We start from the raw sequence: 23,224 nt of genomic DNA on the forward strand, positions 1-23,224 counted from the left end.
ACCACAAGATTTAAATGTGCATGGTATAAATGGGCACGAATCCTATACCCACATGTAATGTACATGCGATAACTTTTAAATACAGTACACCTTTCTCGTGTACGAAACCATTTTTCATAAATCTTAGTAACCGTACACATATCTCGTGTGCAAAATATCATACACATAACCTGTGTATAAAAATCATTCTCTCGATACATAACATTCACTTTGCTTTCATTGCTTCGCTTGGTAACCGACCTTAACATAAAATGCGCATCAATAATATCCCCAAAATAGAACATCTCGTCTGTATAATATATAAACCTCGAAGTACTAAACACCATGCCCACTAGCTCTTCCGTCTAGTGAACATTCTGGGTGGGGGTGTTAAACCCGGTAGCTACCTTTAGGATTCGCGTGAATTAGGGGCCATACCCGTTTCCTAATTCTTAGGTTACCAAGCTATAATAATCAAGGGGAAATATTTACATCAATTAGTGGCAATTATAACGTCCAACTAATTCAATAATAATCAACAGAACTTCTGTCTGTATAATAATTCATTCGAGGAATGTTTTGCTTGTGTCTATCTCATCAAACATTTATAAAAGCATCTCATGTATTCTCAGTCAAAAAATATAGATTTCAAAGGCATTTAATAAAACAGTTGTAAAAACAGTGCATGTATTCTCAGTCCCAAAAATATATAGAGTAAAAGGGAATCAAATGAACTCACAATACTGTATTTTGTTGTAAAAATACATATGACGACAGTGAACAAGTGTAGGGTTGCCCTCGGATTCACGAACCTCGAAAATGCTTTTAAAAAAATAGATGCCACTAGCCGGGCTCGAACCCGAGACCTCTCGCTCATACACAAACACTCTAAACCATTGGGCTGCTGCCCATTTTCTGATTATATTCCTAAACTATATTTACTTAACCCTTTTCAAACTATCTTCATCATCTTCAATAATCCCAATTGAAAGAAATCAAACCAAAACATAATAACGAGTTTTGTAGTTTGAATTAGATTGGAGATTGACAAAGAAAAGTTTTGTAGTATTTATTTAATTTAACAGAACGAAAAAAAAGAACATAACAGACCTGTTGAACACGGTATAGAATTCAAATTTGATTTCAAAATTTTAATAGGTTTTAGACCACGATTATTGAATGAAAAAGGTTGAAAATCATTGTTAGACACTTTCTGCATAATCAATTTAACTTAAAACACTTAATTGAATTCGAATTTTGCCAAGAACGCAACGTTTGATTTTTGAAATTGAAACTTTGACTCCAAAATTTAGACTCGATATAACGAATTGGAATTGGATACTTTGCAGATAGTTTGAGTGTGATAGTGCTCTAAATGAACATATATTTAGTATCAATATCCTTCTAATATATAAAGCTTTTAGTTACTATTGTTCTATTTTTATGTAATAATCGTGTAAATAAATAAGTGCGAAGACAAAAGAAGAAAATGACGATTTGAAGACGAAAATGACCAGAATGCTAAAATGTATAAGATACAATCAAAGTAGTTCAAATTATTGATGAGAAATGTCTAAAAATTACAAGAGTACGAGTCGAGGAATGCAAAGTACAAGATATCAAAGCGTACAAAAAGACGTTCAAAAATCCGGAACCAAGACATGAACCAACTATCAACGTACGACTCAACGGAGCTAAAACATTACAAGTCTACTATGCACAAGAATATAATATAATATAATATATATAAAATTATATAAAATTATATATATTATATTATATAATAAATAAATCAAGCCGCCCACATTTTAATCAAAGATGGGAGCATGCCAGCCTGGCCATGCGATCGCATGGCTAATGCACTAGGAACCCATGCGATCGCATGGGCCCTAAATGTTAGTCAGGTCTATAAAAGGCCAGCAATTTCAGCCGAATAACACACACCACAATCATATCTCTCCCCCTATGTATAATATATATATATATATATATATATATATATATATATATATATATATATATATATATATTAAATATTATTTTAGTTTTATATTAGTTAGTTTGGGTAATGTAAAAGTTATTTTACGGGTTTTAAAGTCGAAACTCTGTCTCTGTAACACTACGCGATTAATAATCACTGTAAGATAAAATCTCCCTTTTTAATTATGTATCGTACTTAAGTTATTATTATGCTTATTTGAGCCGAAGTAATTGTGATGTTGGGCTAAATATTAAGATGGGGTTATTGGGCTTTGGACCATAATTGGGGTTTGGACAAAAGACCGACACTTGTGGAAATTGGACTATTGGCTATTAATGGGCTTTATATTTGGTTAACTAAATGATATCTTGTTAATTTAATATAGAGATTTATAATTAATAATAAATACTAATTAAGATATAACAAGTTATATGTATCCAATTTCATATCTATATATTTTTAGTAGAAATAATAATGTTAATATTACAGATATAAATATTAACATTGACATTAATAATAATGATGAAAGTAATAATAATAATAAAAATAATAATAATAATAATAATAATAATAATAATAATAATAATAATAATAATAATAATAATAATAATAATAATAATAATAATAATATAATAGTTATAGTTATACTTGTACTTAAATTTAATATATTAATATTATGCATTATTATTTATGTTATATTTACTAATTATATAATATATTCTATAATAACATATTTTAAATATTTATTTTATATATATATATATATATATATATATACATATTCATTTTAGCAGCTTAAATATTTATATATATTACTTTATATACAATTCATATATATATATATATATATATATATATATATATATATATATATATATATATATATATATATATATATATATATATATATTTATTTATTTATTTATTTATTTATTTATTTATTTATTTATTTTAATAACAACTTAATAATTTTATATATTATTTTATATTTTTAATTCAAATGATTATAGTGCACTGTAAAATATTATATATACACTTATATTTATATTTATATGTATGCATAATATATATATATATATATATATATATATATATATATATATATATATATATATATACACAATTGTTCGTGAATCGTCGGAATTTGTCGAAGGTCAAATGAATATATGAAACAGTTCAAGATTTTGAGACTCAACCTAACAGACTTTGCTTATCGTGTCGAAATCATATAAAGATTAAGTTTAAATTTGTTCAGAAATTTTCGGGTCGTCACAGTTCTACATCTCTGCTATTCGCTGTACCGACTTGGAAAATTTATCATTCCTAGTTCAGATGTTTTTCTGAACCCTTTTCCCACTCGTCTAACCCTAAGAACTAGTAATGTAATCCACCTGTTACTACCATCCCACCGTTTCAGAGATCAAAACATTACTTCACGCAATCTAGGAAGAGTACCCCTCGGATTACACGCCCACTAAAGTTGTTCCTCGGAGGAGGAGATATGTGAGGACTTACCAGAGTAACCGCACCTCTCCTCACCCTCCGAGCTCACCCTAATTAGCCACGTACAACGTATGAACATTAGAAGGTTGTTCAGTTTCCGCAAGTTGACCCGTATCCCGTACGCTTTCATGGCCATCACGTATCTCTTTCATTCTTCACCACTACTCGACGATCTAACGACACTTCTGGACTTAGGTCCCTAACACTCTTAGGCATTGGAGAAGTCGAGAAGTCCCTAACACTCTTAGGAATTGGAGAAGTAGGGAAGGCATCTCCTTTCACAAGTTCATAGTGTCTTCCACTGATGCTCAGCCATACCCAAAGACTTGGGAGTTGCCTCAAGACATATCGTATTACTAGTTGCTACACATACAACTCGACACAAGACCCAGATCGAATTTCTAGAAAGGAACCTAACGACATTACTTGAACACGACTCAGGTTAGCGACTTGAATTTTAACGGCCATCACTTCCAAAATCATGAGTCACGTGATGGCCTTGCGACTTGCGAGGGTATTTTGACAATAATATTTTTTAGGGTGAAACGTTATAGTTCGTTGGTAAACTAGGAATTTTGGTCAATACAATGTAAAAATCTTTTTTCTTTGTTCGAAGAGGAAACCTTCCTCGCAACAACCACATTGAGTCCCCACTAACAAGTAAACCCGTGGGTGACGAGCCTCCCAAGCTATGAGACCCGTAATATGCTTTTATTTTTGAGACATTGTTGGTTGAATGTTGGTTAATGAACTAAACGATAAAGTTAAGTATAATGATTAACCAAAGAATATGTTTTGATGATGACACATACATATGCATAAGTGGTGACCGACATCTTAACATAAAACACGCAAGGTCACTAATCTATAATTTATCTTGCGAATGACCAAGTCAAACATAGCTTAAAGAATAGAATTAAAGATCACCAAAATACACGATCAAAGGTACGGTCGTCCGCGTAGCCAGCCGTCGAACCTTAAACTGAGTTGCAACGTAGTTTTGTGAAAACAAGTTGCACGGTCGCCACCACGGTCAACCGCAGTGCGACCGCAGTTTTCTCTGTTACCACTTTTGACCCAATTAAGTTTGACTAGTTCCCGACATCTATAATTCATGAAACCTTTCTCAACATGCTTAGAATAGATGCCTTCTCCATACTTAATTGAGTTTTGGTCATAAAAACACTAATCGTGGTTAATTACACCTAATGACATCTTAATGACAAATTAACCAAGATTAGGCATAACACATAAGTGTTAAACAACAACTTGTGATCTTAAATCTTATCTAGACATCCTTAGTATGATCATCAAGTACCAACACACTTAAGCCAATGTCACTAGAACAATAATTACTATTAAAGATGACTAAGTGATTAATTAAGGCTAAATGAAGAACAATGCTTCCAAGTGTTACTAGTAAAGACTTGTAAGCCTAAAATACACCTAGATACATTTAGGATGGTCACCAAGTCCCAACTAGAGATTGCTCTTCCCTTGTGCATGTGTTGGACATTAATGTGTGCTTACACATTAATCATGCAATATGTTATATTGCAATTAAGCTTGCTAAAAGCTTAAATTATAAGTTGTGCAAATGTCTATATGATTGATCCTAGAGTAACTATCTCTTGCTATGTGTGAGTATTACTTGCTACTTACCAATATGTTTAAATACTCATAAATTTTTCAACTTAATTAATATGCTTGCTATGTGCTTACTAGTTAGAATATTAGGATTCAAGTAACTAGCCCACTCCAATGTATTAAGTGTTAAATGGTTCAAAATGGAATTATAGTCAATTGTTCATTTGGTCTTTTCTAAGTAACAAGTTGTGATTGCTTATTCAAGTATGACTTAACTTTGATGTCTCTACACACTTAATGATTATCTTAGAAAGACATCATTCAATTAATCTTTACATAATCTTAAAATGAACATGACTTGTGATTAATTAAAACTAGGAAGTTAATGACATATTGACTAGTCTTTAGAATTGAACCAAATGCATTAATGTGACTAACTAAGTCTTGACCAAACTGAGATTTCCCAAAATATCAATCAAGACACTTCTCTAAGAATGTTTGGTTTACCACTATTGGAGTGTTATGTCACTTTTACTCAATAAGACCAAATCTCACACACTAAATGCATATAGTACTTGTATAGGATGTTGGGTTTCTTTTGCAGGTGCTAGATGGAGTATAGGTTCCAAATTGTGGTGTTCAAATCTCAGTCAAACGTTCTTACAACGGATACATATTTTTGACTGGAGCACGCACGGTCGAACCACGGTCGATCATGATGGCAACCGTGTGACAACGGCTATTTTTTGAATCCTACTATAAAATTCAAGCATTGAAGAGCATTTGAAGTTGACCCTCTTGCATATTTCAAAAGCTTATTTTCAGAGATCACAAGGGCTCTAATTACTACTCAAATGTGATCAAGCAAGAGAAGATTCTATGATCTTATAGATATAGAATTTGGTTGTTGTAAACTTACTAATTAAAATCATTAATCTTGTGAGTTTACTTAGTGTAATGTATGTCCTAGTATTGTCTTAGGATAATCATTACAAAGTGTATAAGTCTTGTAACTTCAATTAGTAGAAGCATAGGCTAGCTTAGTGATCTACTTCCTTAAAGGGACTTGGGAAGTTGATTAATCTCATTTGGAGATTAATACTTATCCAAGGTGAAGACAAGTTTATCTAGGTTGGAGTTGATCTTTCAAAGGGATAGAAAGATTAGGTTTGTTGCCTACCAAAGAAGTTGAAAACTTGTAAATCGGATCTCCACCGGGTTTGGAGAAAAGTGCTTAGTGAAGCAACAAATCCTGATTAGTGTAATCGGGGAGTGGATTAAGGTGGATTAGTTAACATCCACCCGAACCACTATAAATTCTTGTGTCTATGTTCTTTACATTACTTCATTCATTATTTTGAACATATACACTACACACATCAAGTTTGAGTTGAATTGGTTGATCATAGTTAATCGAATTTGGTGATCAATCGAAAGGTTGCTCAAATCATTGCTCTATAAACATTTTTGGAAGTGTAAAAATTCATTTCGTGCAAAAACTTGAGTCAACGATTCTCGGATCAAATCGAACTATGGGATACTTAGAAGAATTGGTGAAAGAAGCACCAATCTTTGATAAGATAGATATTAATGTGTGAAAATTGAGATTTGAGACTTATCTAAAATCCAAAGATTACTACTTGTGGAGAATAATCAAAGTAGGAGACTTAATTCCACAAGCAAGTTCAAGACTAGTGAAGACAACATTTCAAAGCAATGATGTTTTAAAAAAATTTGATGCAATTTCACTAATTCATGGAGTTCTTTTGAATGAAGAAAGAATAAAGATAATCTCATGTGAAAGTGTAAAAGAATGTTGGGATTCACTATGCTCTCAAGGAGAAGAAAACTCTAGGAGTTTAAAGGGTTTGAATGGAGATGAAGATGTTTACCTCATGAGTTCTTGGGATGATCAAAATCAAGATGGTCAAAGTGAAGAAGAGGTTGAATCTCCCTTCAAAGAAGATGATGTCTCAAGCATGGATTGCAATGAGGTACATGTATTCTATCCTTCTAATTATGAAGAATTGTTAGATGATTACAAGACTATTAGATTTGTGTATGATAGTAGTCGTGACAAAGTAAAACTTTTAGAGAAAGAATTACACAAAATTAGACAACTTAACAAAGTTTTAATTGATGAAAACAACACTTTGAAAAGAAAACTTGAAAGGATAACTATTTATGATTCATCAAAAGATAAACTTGAAATGAGTGTGTGTCACGACTCTAGCAAACACAAATCATGTAATCAAAGTCCATTGTCTATTATTAGAAGAATTGAGAACATGGGAAAAATGGACCAAGCTAGCAATTCAATGGAAGGGATAAGTCAAGGATTGGGTAATCTTAAAATCAATCAAAACCAATGATCAAAATGTTAATGAGAATAACTTTTTCAAAAAGACTTTGAATTAATGAAAGGTTTTTCATACAAATGCAAAATTGTTTTTGAAAAATGATTTTAAAAGATTATTGAAGGAAGCTTACTTACATTAGGATTGTGTGTTTATGTGAAACTATGTATTGCATTCTAAATACAAGATGGATGTGTTTTATGTATACTATGTGTATGATTGAATATATATATATACATATATATAGTATATATATACATATAAATATAGTATATTACGTGTCATTGATGATTAAACATCGGGATGTTAGGGAAAGAAAACTTGTCCTCAAGTATTCTATAGAACCTAAGAATCTTCAAAACGCGCTCAAAAGAAGTAGAAGTGAAGAAATTGGTGATCAGAAGAATCCACGGCTGAATCACGGCTGACCGTATACTCGACCGCAGATTCCTGTTCTATACGTTTGGAAATCCTCTCACGGCTGACACCACGGTCGACCGTGCTTCGATCGTGCGTGGTCTGATTCTGTTTTAAATTAAATAAAACCCTCACTTTTATTTCATTCAAACTCACTTCAAAACACACACACCTTGCACACGGCTGACAAGATCGACCACACGAAAAAGAATACGCATTCCTTCAATCTCAATTCCTACTTTCAGTATGATTAATCCTTGCTTGCCTAGTATTCAATTGTGTTTGTATAATGAATTAGGGTCATGAAGAAACCATAACTAGAATGAATCAAAACTCAAATTGATGCAAAAAATCAAAATTGTTCTTAAAGAACAATTTAGAAATGATTGTAGTGATGATTGTAGTATATCTATGAATTCATTTAACTTTGGACAATTCTAGGGTTCATTATACATCTAGGTTAGATTTTCATAGAATCATTGTTCATATGATATAAACAATATTGTTGCAAATTGAGTGTGATAATGTTAGATGTCAAAATATGTGTTGATGATGATCTCAAAAGTCTAGAACACATATGAACTTTGTGAAAATCATAATCTAATTGCAAACTCATTTACACTAATGAAGAAGTGGAAATGTGAAGAACATTAACATCAAAAAATCTAAGTATTGATGATAATTAAAGTTCGCAAAACTTGTTGCCTACAATTGAATTATACACTCTGAATTAATTTAATAAATCATTGTGTAGAAAATGGCAAGAAGAAAGGGAAAGAACACGGAACCAAGAAGAAAGGATTCATACGATCCACCATCAGATCCAACATAAAGGATCAACTACAACATTGAGTTTCTCTCTGACCGACACATCACTGAAGGAAGAAGAGTTGCCTATAGTCAAATGCCTGAACTCATGAGACAATTTAAAACTCTTAAATGGGAGACATTTCTTACTCTTGATGGTCCTATATATCCATCTCGTATTCGAGAATTCTATGCAAACTTCAACTTTGTGAACAACAAAGTTTACTTCAATCTTCAAGGAAAAATTTTCGCTACTCTCTCAAGGATTTTGGGGACATTCTTCAAGTACCATCAGACGGTGAAGAATTCTTTAGTGCATATCATGGACTGGCACATCTTCCAAGCTTTATCTCTAACAAAATGGTAGTAATCAATACACTGTGCAAAGAAAGTGCTCCTCGAGATGAAATCAAAAAATCCGGAGTACTGGGAAGACATCTCTCCTCTGAGTATGAGGTCTGGAATAAAGTGATTGACTACAACATTTACTGCAAATTAGGAAATCACTCCAACATCCATGCCACTCAATTTGCTCTCATGTGGTGCTTTAAACATGGCATCAAAGTGAATATAGCATATCTGATGGCAACCAGAATGAGTGGAACTATCACCGAAACAACTCGAGGACTACCCTATGGAATGCATCTCAATAAATTGTTCAGGCACCTCAAAATCTCAAGTGATGACTCTCTTCCACCTACTCATAAACCAATTTTACCACCAAAGACAACAAGAGGATCAACCTCCAAGCGAAGAAGAACTACTAATGAGGAAGGAACGAGCAGAGGAGCTATTGAGATAACAGACAGTGAAGGTGAAGAAAGAAATGAATCGGCAAGAGATCTTGGAATTAATACTAAAACGGACAAGATCTATCAAACTCAAATCAAAAGTCTGAAGAAAGAATCAAAAGTGAAGAAATTGCTAAAAGGAGTGATCAAAAGCTTGACCTGTAGGTCAGGAAATGAGGAAGATGATGATTTGAGTGAAGAATTCTAACAAGTCCTTATAAAATTGTTTAATGGTTGAATGTTAAGACAACTATGTTTTGAAACTTTGGTATGTATGTTTAATAAGTATTCATGTGTGCTTTCTACATGAATTTAACCATACTAAAGGTCCAGACAAAATGTCAGAATTACAAGCCTGAACTCACGGTCGACCATAGGGTAAGCCATAAATAAACTGACAAATCATTCTGCATTATTCTGCTCAAAAACTTTTCTCAAATGAGAATTGACATGTCAACCAAGAGACTTTATTCATCCAACCTACCCCACTTGTGAGTATTCAATAAAGTAAAGTTATACCTAGTAAGCCTCTATAAAAACTAGTGTATTCAACTAAACTCATATCCATCATCACAATCTCTCAAAATCCATCACCTTCAACAAAGTCATGAGACCAATTGCAGAAGGAAGAGAAGTGTCAACACATCAACTTTCAACCTATTCGCTTGCTAACTTCTCTAGTGTGAATTGAAATGTCTTCCTCAATCTCTGAGGACCTCTATATCCTCTCCATGTAAATGAATTCTATGCAAATTTCCAATTCCATGATGATATGAAGATATCATTCATTCTCTATGGCAAAAGCTATTCGTTGACACTTTAAGAATTTGGAAACATCATGGATGTTCCAAGTAACGGGATCAAATTCTATCTTAACCCAAACTCATTTGATGAGTTCCCAGAATGGTTAGAAAAAGAATGTGTTCTTGAAACACTAAGTGAAGGACCACTCAAATTTGATTCCATTAACAAGGAGGGTTTCCTAGTGCATCACCTTGCTTCAACATATGATCTATGGCAACAGATCATCTCCATAAATATATATGGAAAAGGTGAAATACTTTGGAGAATGAATGCAAATGAGGTTACTCTCTTGTGGTGTCTCATACACTCACTTAAGGTAAACATTGCATTTCTTATGGCATCAAGAATGCAACAGACAGCTCAAGAACCCTACTTGAAACTACCTTACAATTTTCACTTAACTAAACTTTTTGCTCACCTCAACTTAACAACCACCTATCACTATGTTGTTTCATCATACCCAATATGCAGAGCATCAACTAGACCATTTGTTGAACCTTCTCTTGATAATCCTCCAAACTTCAGCCTTCTTTCAACCGCAGGACAAAGCAGTGTCATTCACGAGAATGTTCTGAAAATTGGGCGACATCTGAATAGACTTGAAGGAATTATAAGAGACACTCATCACTACATTCACCGCAAGAAATAGGCCAAGGCAATTTGAAGAATGCCTACCTATACATTGAATTTATGTGCTCTTAGTTGTACTTTCCATGCATATTTGCATATATGCATAACTATGTTTCCTGCTTGCTTTAAATAAAATGTGTGCTAGTTATGTTTTAATAAATATTTTCCAACATGCACAATTTAAGGGGGAGCTTTGCTCTAAGGGCGAGCATAGTTCTAGGGGGAGCTAACCTTTTTGCTTCGACAAAAGGGGGAGAAATATGGATACAAGTGATTGTTAAAACTTGCGTATTTATAGCAAAATGTCCCTCATCACTTGTATGTTTGTCATCATCAAAAAGGGTGAGAATGTTGGTTGAATGTTGGTTAATGAACTAAACGTCAAAGTTAAGTATAATGATTAACCAAAGAACATGTTTTGATGATGACACATACATATGCATAAGTGATGACCGACATCTTAACATAAAACACGCAAGGTCACTAATCCATACTATATCTTGCGAATGACCAAGTCAAACATAGCTTAAAGAATAGAATTAAAGATCAGCAAAATACACGGTCAAAGGTACGGTCGACCGCATAGCCAACCGTAGAACCTTAAACTGAAATGCAATGTAGTCTTGTGAAAACAAGTTGCACGGTTGCCACCACGGTCAACAGCAGTGCGATCGCAGTTTTCTCTGTTATCACTTTTGACCAATTAAGTTTGACTAGTTCCCGACATCTATAATTCATGAAACCTTTCTCAACATGCTTAGAATAGATGCCTTCTCCATACTTAATTGAGTTTTGGTCATAAAAACATTAATCGTGGTTAATTACGCCTAATGACATCTTAATGACAAATTAACCAAGATTATGCATAACACATAAGTGTTAAACAACAACTTGTGATCTTAAATCTTATCTAGACATCCTTAGTATGATCATCAAGTACCAACACACTTAAGCCAATGTCACTAGAACAATAATTACTATTAAAGATGACTTAGTGATTAATTAAGGCTAAATGAAGAACAATGCTTTGAAGTGTAACTAGTAAAGACTTGTAATCCTAAAATACACCTAGATACATTTAGGATGGTCACCAAGTCCCAACTAGAGATTGCTCTTCCCTTGTGCATGTGTTGGACATTAATGTGTGCTTACACATTAATCATGCAATATGTTATATTGCAAGTAAGCTTACTAAAAGCTTAAATTATAAGTTGTGCAAATGTCTATATGATTGATCTTAGAGTAACTATCTCTTGCTATGTGTGAGTATTACTTGCTACTTACCAATATGTTTAAATACTCATAAATTTGTCAGCTTAATTAATATGCTTGCTATGTGCTTACTAGTTAGAATATTAGGATTCAAGTAACTGGCCCACTCCAATGTATTAAGTGTTAAACGGTTCAAAATGGAATTATAGTCAATTGTTCATTTGGTCTTGTCTAAGTAACAAGTTGTGATTGCTTATTCAATTATGACTTAACTTTGATGTCTCTACACACTTAATGATTCTCTTAGAAAGACATCATTCAATTAATCTTTACATAATCTTAAAATGAACATGACTTGTGATTAATTGAAACTAGAAAGTTAATGACATATTGACTAGTCTTTAGAATTGAACCAAATGCACTAATGTGACTAACTAAGTCTTGACCAAACTGAGATTTCCCAAAATATCAATCAAGACACTTCTCCAAGAATGTTTGGTTTACCACTATTGGAGTGTTATGTCACTTTCAATCAATAAGACCAAATCTTACACACTAAATTTATATAGTACTTGTATAGGATGTTGGGTTTCTTTTGCAGGTGCTAGATGGAGTAAAGGTTCCAAATTATGGTGTTCAAATCTCAGTCAAACGTTCATACAACGGATACATATTTTGGACTAGAGCACACACGGTCGAACCACGATCGACCGTGATGGCAACTGTGTGACAACGGCTATTTTTTGAATCCTACTATAAAAGGCAAGCATTGAAGAGTATTTGAAGTTGACCCTCTTGCATATTTCAAAAGCTTATTTTCAGAGATCACAAGGGCTCTAATTACTACTCAAATGTGATCAAGCAAGAGAAGATTCTATGATCTTATAGATATAGAATTTGGTTGTTGTAAACTTACTAATCAAATCATTAATCTTGTGAGTTTACTTTGTGGAATGTATGTCCTAGTATTGTCTTAGGATCATCATTACAAGGTGTATAAGTCTTGTAACTTCAATTAGTAGAAGCATAGGCTAGTTTAGTGATCCACTTCCTTAAAGGGACTTAGGAAGTTGATTAATCTCATTTGGAGATTAATACTTGTCCAAGGTGAAGACAAGTTGATCTAGGTTGGAGTTGATCTTTCAAAGGGATAGGAAGATTAGGTTTGTTGTCTACCAAAGAAGTTGAAGACTTGTAAATCGGATCTCCACCGGGTTTGGAGAAAAGTGCTTAGTGAAGCAACAAATCCTGATTAGTGTAATCGGGGAGTGGATTAAGGTGGATTAGTTAACATCCACCCGAACCACTATAAATCATTGTGTCTATGTTCTTTACATTACTTCATTCATCATTTTGAACATGTACACTACACACATCAAGTTTGAGTTGAATTGGTTGATCATAATTAATCGAATTTGGTGATCAATCGAAAAAGTGTTAAAAACGTATTAAGTAACTATTCAACCCCCCCCCCCCCCCCCAGTTACTTACAGACATTATATATGGAAATTTCCTTATCGCATCACTTGACACTTTGGCAAAAATGTATACCGACAGGGATAGTTTTACTCTGTGTAGTTTTTAACAACTCACCAAATTCACTTTATAAAAGTTGGATACATGTGAAACACTTCCACCGAATACTCAATGAGTGGCATAACATTAGATCACGAGAGTCAAAGAAGCTGTAAATTTTCGACAGACAAAGGGATCGAACATGTGCTTATTTTGATAGTTGGCATGATAAGAAAAACGAAGAAGGTATTGTTAGAATTATCGGACCCAACGAGATGAGTTTTAAACTAGTCACTCTCACCCACAATCGATATACTAAATAGCGAAAGCGTTCGAACGATAAATAAATGCGTAAACGTCACGATATTAACGTGGTTATATCCCAACTCCAAAACGCGGATATGTTATAAAGTTGCAAATAAATATTCGCAACCCCTTTGTTTATTCTTATAATTTGTTGAATAAAATAATAATAATCCCCTAATTAATCATGGAGTAATACGTGGTTTTTGATTTTTTATCCAAGTCAGTCACCCACTTTTTTCTATTGTATTTATTTATTGATAAAATATAATCTTCTAAATTAGGTGTCTTTTTCGTTTTTATTTGATTGTATATTGTTTTGGAATAAATCTAATTTTAATAATTCCCTTAATTAATACGTGGATTTTTTTTATAGATAAAATTGTCAAAATCATCTATGTGTTTGTTTACATTTGCCCTTTTCAACCCTGTATTTCAAAAACTGCAATTTACATCCGTAATAGCGTAAATGTGTTCCAGTTTAGTCTCTCATGATATTTTTCAGTTCCAATTTCGTCCCTGTGTTAAGTGAGGGATCCCCGAGTATGCCAAATTTCTACGGGGAGTCCAAATCATTAATGGATGTTAAAAGTTTCGTTAAAATTAGTCAATCCATGTCCCAAAGTCCAAATCTCATTAGAGGAACAAATCTAATCATCAAACATCAAAATCTTATTTCTACTTCACAATTTCAAAATCTATTAAATCTTCAAAAGCAAAGCGTGTTCAAACCCAATTATGAATTTTTAAAGAGGACATGGATGGATATTTTTCTATCAAAGGTATTTGTCGTGCTTACGTGGGTAGCAAATTACCAAAATTACCATCAGAACCAGTTTAACAAATAACTCGGATATGATCTAAATTAAACTACAATAGAACCCATTTTATTTAATCGAAAAACTTTGATCTACCATTAGCCGCCAACCTATAATTTTTTTTCAGTAAGCCTGAAAAACGATTAGACCTAAAGTTGGGTTTTTGTGCAACCAGAGCAACCAAAATCACCTCCGTGAGCAACTGAAGTCACCACCGAAGTCGCGGTGTACATAGATCGACTTATGTTTATGTTTCTGATTCCTTTTCTTTTTAGTTTGCTTCTCAAATTAGATTGTCAAATAGGTTTTGATTTTTAAAATGGAGGTGATAAATTTTTTTTTGTTATAATGCTGATGATTTTAACGTTTATAAGAACATAGATCTAATGAATGTGTTGAAATGTGGTTACGAAGATAAAAAGGAGTATGAGTCATAGTTTATTTTTGGTTCTTACGAACATATGATGAATTCATGAAACGGCTCTTATAGATGATGAATTTGTGACGGCCCGGAAATTTCTGACCAAATTTAAACTTAATCTTTATATGATCTCGACACGATAAGCTAAGCCTTTAATGTTAAGTCTTAAAATTTTTAACTTTGTCCATGTATTTATTTTAACCTTCGACCATTACCGACGATTCACGAACAAATTATTGTTAATAAATATGTATATATATAAGATTTCTAATAATAACTACTATAATGTGACATGTATAAAATATATAAATATTTAATATTTAATTATGATATTATATAATATAAGCAATACATAGTCATATAAATATTTATTATAATAACATTGTTATTACTTTCAATATTAATATTAATATTAGTGTTATTAATAATAAGTGCAAATTTGTTATATAAAAATGGTTGTAGTATTATTATTACCAGTATTACTAACATTTATAACATTAGCATAATTATAATTAGTATTATCAATATTATCATTAATAATATTATTATCAATTTCATTAACATTATTATTATATTTAATAGTCATTATAAAATTTTTATTATCAATATACTTGATATTAATATTAGTATTATTATTTTTAGTATTATTATTAGATATTAATATTACGAATTATTATTATTATAAATTATTATCATTATCATTATTATAGTTATTAAAGAATAATACAATATATCTTTTATTATTAATATCATTATTGATTATTGATTTTTGATATTACTAACATTCTTATTATTATTTATGAATATTAGATATTAATAGGTGTATAATTAATATTATGTTTCCTTATATATTTAATATGCAATTATATATATATATTTGTTATATAATTATATAAATACAGAAATATATGTAAATATATGTATATATATATATATACATATATATATATATATACATATACATATATATATATATACATATACATATATATATATATATATACATATACATACATATATATATATATATATATATATATATATATATATATATATATATATATATATATATATATATATATATATATATATATATATATATATAAAATACCGTATATACATATAAAACTAGAGAAAAATACGTAATATGTTGTCCATCGTTGTCAATCTGTAGAAAGTTGTTATATGTCTCCAACCTGGTACAATTTGATTCCAAATCAAACCATTACCTAACAAACACAGTTAAAGTCGATTTTGATTTTTTCTTCTGACCAAAGATTTACTTGTCGAATCAATGATACTGCAAAACAAACTTAATTAAATCAATTTAGTTGTAATCTTATCATTTAACCTTTATATAACCCTCTGCTTATACAATTTAAATTAAAAAACAGAAAAATTGAATTGAAAAACACAAAAAAGGCTCGCCACTCTGTTCTTCTTCCATTTTATCAAAACCTTGAATCCAAACAAATTTCCAAAATGTAAAAATGCCATTCTGTTAGAAATCTTTCATGAAAACTTTCTGGAAAGTATCATTTGCCAATTCTTTGTATCATGTGAGAATTTTGAGGTCAAAGAAGTGGTTCAAAAAGTCAAACAATTGTGTTCATAGCAAAATTCGTATTCTTTGTGATGTTTCAAATTAAATTAAGTTTTCAGAAAGTTTTTAGGAGATAAATGCTACCTTTTTCATGTTATGATTTTGGTCTAAAAACGCTTTAAAATCCGATTTTGATGTTTGGGTTCTCCGTGTGTTTCTTCTTCCTGTCTCAGCTTCAGTTGTTTTATTTTATTCGATTTAAATTGAATTACTCAACCACTAATTGTTTCAGTTTTGGCTATTAAATCTTAAGACCAATTTACAAATTCACTAATTTGATTTGACTATGGAGTTCAAGGTTTGAGTTTCAATATTTATTTATTTTACGAAAACAGAAGCAGCAACATTTTTTTTCTGTTAATTTAATGATATGATCACATGTCGTTATAGATAGAATCCAAGTCCTAATTCGATTTATATTTTTGCTGATATGATATTTGGAAATACATTTGGTCGACTGAATGAAATGGGGAAGAAGAAATAAGGGAAACAGAATGCATAGGTTAAATAATATCGAATGGTATCTTATTCAGAAAACTAGTAACAGACGAGTGGTTTAGTGGTTGTCGGGTGTTCGAGAGGTCATGAGTTCGAACCCGGTCATGGGCATTTTTTTTAAACCATTTAAAGGTAGTTTTTATTTGTTACTTTTATTATTATGATTATTATTATTATTATTATTATTGTTGTATTATCATTAGAAAAAGAATTATTATTATTGTTAATACAATTAGTATTACTATTATTATCATTACTATTATTATTAATATTATTACTAACATAAGTATATTTATAAAAGTTATCATTATTAACATTATCAAGTATTATTGATATTATCATTATTATTAGTATGAGGATAGTTATAATTAGGAATATTGTTATTATTATTATTATTATTATTATTATTATTATTATTATTATTATTATTATTATTATTATTATTATTATTAGCGACTAATATATTACCATTATTATTATGTAAACATAAGTACTATGACTAATATTATTATTATTTTGTTATTAAGTAATACCATTAAGTATTAACAACGTTATTATTAGTATCATTTTATACTTATTATTATTAACAAAAGTATTATTATTAAGCTTATCATTAGTAATAAAATTGTTATAAGAATTATTAGTATGTATTATTATCAAAAATTATTATTTTCATTATCATTATTATTAATACTAGTATTATTAATTCACATTATTTTAATCACTACTAATATTATTTTAGTATTATTATAACTACTATTTTAACAAACAAATGAAATATATAAATATAAAATATATCAACTAATATATACATATATAATTTATCATAAAGAAACTCTAATATAAATTATTATTATTAACATGTTATAATGAAAGATAAACTTTAGTTAAAAAAGAAAAAAAAGAAAAATATGTAAATTAAATACATCTATATTTATATAACAAATAATTTAACAAGCATATTATTAATAATAATATATATGTTTATTCGATTACGATTATGTGTATTAATATATATATATATAAATGATATAGGTTCGTGAATCCAAGGCCAACCCTGCATTGTTCAATATAGTCATATGTATTTTTACTACAAAATACAGTATGGTGAGTTTCATTTGCCTTTTTACCCTTTATATTTTTGGGCTGAGAATACATGCACAATTTTTATAACTGTTTTACGAAATAGACACAAGTAATCGAAACTACATTATATGGTTGAATGATCGAAGCCGAATATGCCCCTTTTTGCTTGGTAACCTAAGAATTAGTAAACCGATCTACTAATTGTCGCGAATCCTAAAGATAGATCTATTGGGCCTAACGAACCCCATCCGTTGTTGCGGATGCTTTAGTACTTCGATGTTGTTTTATATCATGTCCGATGGATGTCCTGGAATGATAGGGGATATTCTTATATGCATCTAGTTAATGTCGGTTACCAGGTGTTCAATCCATATGAATAATATTTTTGTCTCTATGCATGGGACGTGTATTTATGAGAAATGAAAATCTTGTGGTCTATTAAAATGATGGAAATGATTATTTATGTTAAACTAATGAACTCACCAACCTTTTGGTTGATACTTTAAAGCATGTTTATTCTCAGGTATGAAAGAAATCTTTCGCTGTGCATTTGCTCATTTTAGAGACATTACTTGGAGTCATTCATGATATATTTCAAAATACGTTGCATTCGAGTCGTTGAGTTCATCAAAATTATTATTAAGTCATTGATAGTTTGATATATTATGAAATGGTATGCATGCCGTCAACTTTCGATGTAATGAAAGTTTGACTTTTAAAAACGAATGCAATGTTTGTAAAATGTATCATATAGAGGTCAAGTACCTCGCGATGTAATCAACTATTGTGAATCGTTTATAATGTATATGAACAGGTCCTTTCAGTAGGTATCAGAGCGGTGGTCTTAGCGAACCAGGTTTGCATTAGTGTGTCTAACTGATAAGTCGTTAGGATGCATTAGTGAGTCTGGACTTCGACCGTGTCTGCATGTCAAAAGTTTTGCTTATCATTTAGTGTCGAAAATTATTTGCTTATCATCCTCAAAGTCTAGACACGTCTTACTGTCTCTATTTCATAGACAGTGTATAGATAAATTCATATCTTAGCGTATCTGTTATTGTTACCTTTGCCTGACAGCTTTCGTAGATTCCTCCGTAACTTATGGGATTTTAGTATTATATATGCATATGTAAATTATGTATTGCAGGGTACTAATCTACATCCTATAATCTATTTCTTATCGAAAATCCTTCATCTGATTGTACAAGAGGAATCCCTCAACCAGTTCGAATTGTTAGGATTCCGACAGCTATTCCGATATGGAGTTTCACTTAAACTCCGAAAGCAGTGTCACCAGAATGAATCAACCAATCATCCATCCCCAATTCATCTTATGGGTTCGTATTCTACTCAATCATTGGAGACAAGAAGAAGGTGATCCTTTTCATCCACCACATTGCCCTCTTGGCGAAAAACCTAAAACACTTACCGGCGAACCTGTCCGAAACACCATTTTCTCTCTCATTTCCAGAGTATCTCGTCACGATTATATATTATACCAAATTCTAGATCATATTTATCCGCTCGTCCGAACCGACAATCACGCCGGTGTAATAGAAGAAGTCAACGAGCTTCGTGCTCGGGTAGTGGCTTTGGAGAATATGGTACAAAAGTTACAAACACCAGCAGCAGCACCAGCAGCATAACCAGTACTACCATCATCAACGCCAACAGTACCATTACCACCACCAACAACAACCGCATCGCAAACCTCAACTTCACAATCTATCACACGAACATCAACGTCATACGCACCATGGATACCAATGAGTACCAACAACAATGAACGATGAAGTATTAATTCATAACTTCATTGAAGAAATATTCTGCGAAGAATATGTGGTTTCTAAAAGTTTTAGAGATTATTTATTCTAGCTCAAACTGAAAATCAAATGAGTTTAATATCATATTGACTCATTAAATCCATAATTACCTCTGAAGAAAATATATATGTATATATATTTTTATAAAGATTGTAATTGAAAATTCTTTCCTACAAACTGTTAATGGTGAAAATATTTTAACGGGTAGGTAATACCTGAGGAATATTTAGATTTCACATTAGTAAGTTACACTGTACATTCTTCGAATCTGATTCAACAGTCATTTACTATCCTACTTACATCCACAGCTATACGAATCCGTTCACCCCAGAATAACCATTTTCATTCAATTTCATATTTGAATTTTGACCTATCATAATCCAACAAATGGCATAATGAAGAAAACCTTGGACAAAATAAAATTTGTTAGAAACAAATAAATTAACTATGAGAAAATTTGTTAAGAATCCACGCTAACTGTTCCTAGCTAACTGATTACATTTTATTTATCGCAATTTAATTATCGCAATTTACATTCTCGCAATTTTATTTATTGTCATTTAATTTCTGTTATTTACTTTACGCACTTTATTTAGCGTCATTTAATTTCTGTTATTTATTTTTACTCACTTTACATATCGGGACACGTATACAAGGTTTTGACATATCATATCGACGCATCTATATATATTATTTGGAATAACCATAGACACTCTATATGCTGTAATGATCGAGTTCGCTATATAGGGTTGAGGTTGATTCTATAATAATATATATAATTTGAGTTGTGATCGAGTCTGAGACATGTACACGGGTTACGATACGTATTAATTAATTCGAATATTATAAATTAAACTATATATGAATTATTGGACTGTTAACTGTAGACTATCGACTGTGGACTAATAACATTGGACAATTAAAATGAATTAAAATATTGATTATAACATATGAAACTAAACAATTCTTCAAGTTTGTCACTTGATTTCATCTTAAACCTCATTTGTATCTCGATGATTACAATCTGCGTTCAAATCCTTCATAAATTCTTGAAAACACCTCAATCTAGAGGATGAACCAACCACAAATCATCTACGGAAGAAAAGATTGATACATATAGCTATGCACCTGAAAATACTCAGAACCTGAGTGAACGTTTAACACGTATGTGTGCTAGCTCCTTTGACGTTGTTATTACCGAAAATAACATTGCAATTCCTTTCCAAATTATACAATTTTGTCACAGCTTCAGCAAATCAACTTCGACTTTCATTCGAATAAATCTTATTATAACTTTGATATATAAGTTTGCCCTTCATCATCGGTACCGAAGAACCGTTTATGTCCCACTACATTAGCAGTAAACTTACCAGCAACTTCATCACTCATTAACTTAAGTCACTCCGAAGAACTATTATATTCATTCATAAAAACCTTATCATATATTCGTCTACATCTTGTAACAAGAATTGCCATACCAATTACCGGGAATCAGCAAATCTATATTGTGAGTCTCGCAATGTTTCCACATCAACAGTTATATGTATCCATATAACATTTATCTCTTAGAACTATGATCTTCCATTCTGAAATTCTGAAAATCACCCAGTCTGCGAATTAATACTCTAAATTTTGAAAAGTTGAATGAGGCAACAAAAACTGTAAACGACCTCAGCAGCCAAAAGTTGATGGAAAAAAAAATTTGTATGTTGGCAAAGCTCAGAAAAAGTTTGAAACTGAAAAACTGATTGAGCAAACTACGAAGAAGTCTCTGAACAAATCACAAGGACTAAACTTGTACATTAAGAATCCTGATGATTCTGTTTCTGATGAAATCTTTTGCGAATACCTTGCTTCTGACTCCAAACTTTTGCGGACAAATTTTCTTCACCATCCTTCGATATTAGAAATTCCAAGATATCATCGTATCTTTCATTATAAATATCCTCCATATTTCTGAAGATATTTTCATAACTATTCTTATCTGAAATCATTAATCTCTTCGTGCTATCAGTGTTACATCATATAGAAACTGTTAGTTTCTATATTCTGTAAACTTTCGAGCTTAAAATATGAATGTTATTGAAGTAATGTTGGAAACCGATGCATGAGTTAGTATAATATAATGACACTTGATCAACGTGATTATATTACAGTAAGTCATGCTGAGTTTCTAATGGGACGTGATAATTCACTGAATCATAACGTCATCACGTGCCATGTTACATAACCCTTTCATTCTACTTAACTTCTGAACATATCAAGAAAATATATTCTTGATAGTTCTATCATCAGTAATTCTGGTAATTTGACAAATCAAATCCTTCTACTACCTTTCTTTTCTACCTTGTATATTATGATAATTCGAAACACCATACCTATGAAGTCTGGACCATTACTTGCGAAAAGAAAACAAAAGCATGAAGCTCCGAAGTAGAAAGGGAGTATAAATCGCAGCAAATAGGAGAGAGCATTAACTATGGATGACAATGATTATAGGAGACAAAAGCAAGGACATCGAAATATAAGGGAAGATATAAAACCCAACAACAACGTAGAAATTACAAACCATGTATATCAATGTTTATCGCAACATAAAGACACGGGAGAATTAAAAACACTATAATCCCAAGTACGAAGTAGAAGAAAGCAGATTCCTCTGGTGGAAGTTGGAAAAGGAGAATGATTGTTGCAAAAGTAAGGATAAGGACAAGGATCAGAACTGGATTAAGCATTTTCACAATCTTTTGGGATATATGAACTAAGAAAGAAAGTATAGGAATGGTGAAACTAATGGAACGGAAAAAGTTTTATTTATAATGGGAATATCAGACAGAGCAATCGAGGCAGATCACCGTATTTAATTATAGAGATATTAATTTCCTTACTAACCGAAGAATCAAATCTTTTAGATTTCGAAGATTTTCTTTATATCCCTTGAATTCCGGAATTCAACCGAGAGGACGTCAAAAGTTAAGAAGCACTTTATTTTTCTAAATTCAACCCTAACTCTGTCGAAAGTTAAGATGAATCTTTACTTTTCCTATTTCAATCTTTTGTGACAGCTTCATTTGTGCTCTTCGAATAAT

This window comes from Rutidosis leptorrhynchoides, chromosome 1 (assembly GCF_046630445.1).
Source record: "Rutidosis leptorrhynchoides isolate AG116_Rl617_1_P2 chromosome 1, CSIRO_AGI_Rlap_v1, whole genome shotgun sequence".
NCBI classification, from domain to species: domain Eukaryota; kingdom Viridiplantae; phylum Streptophyta; class Magnoliopsida; order Asterales; family Asteraceae; genus Rutidosis; species Rutidosis leptorrhynchoides.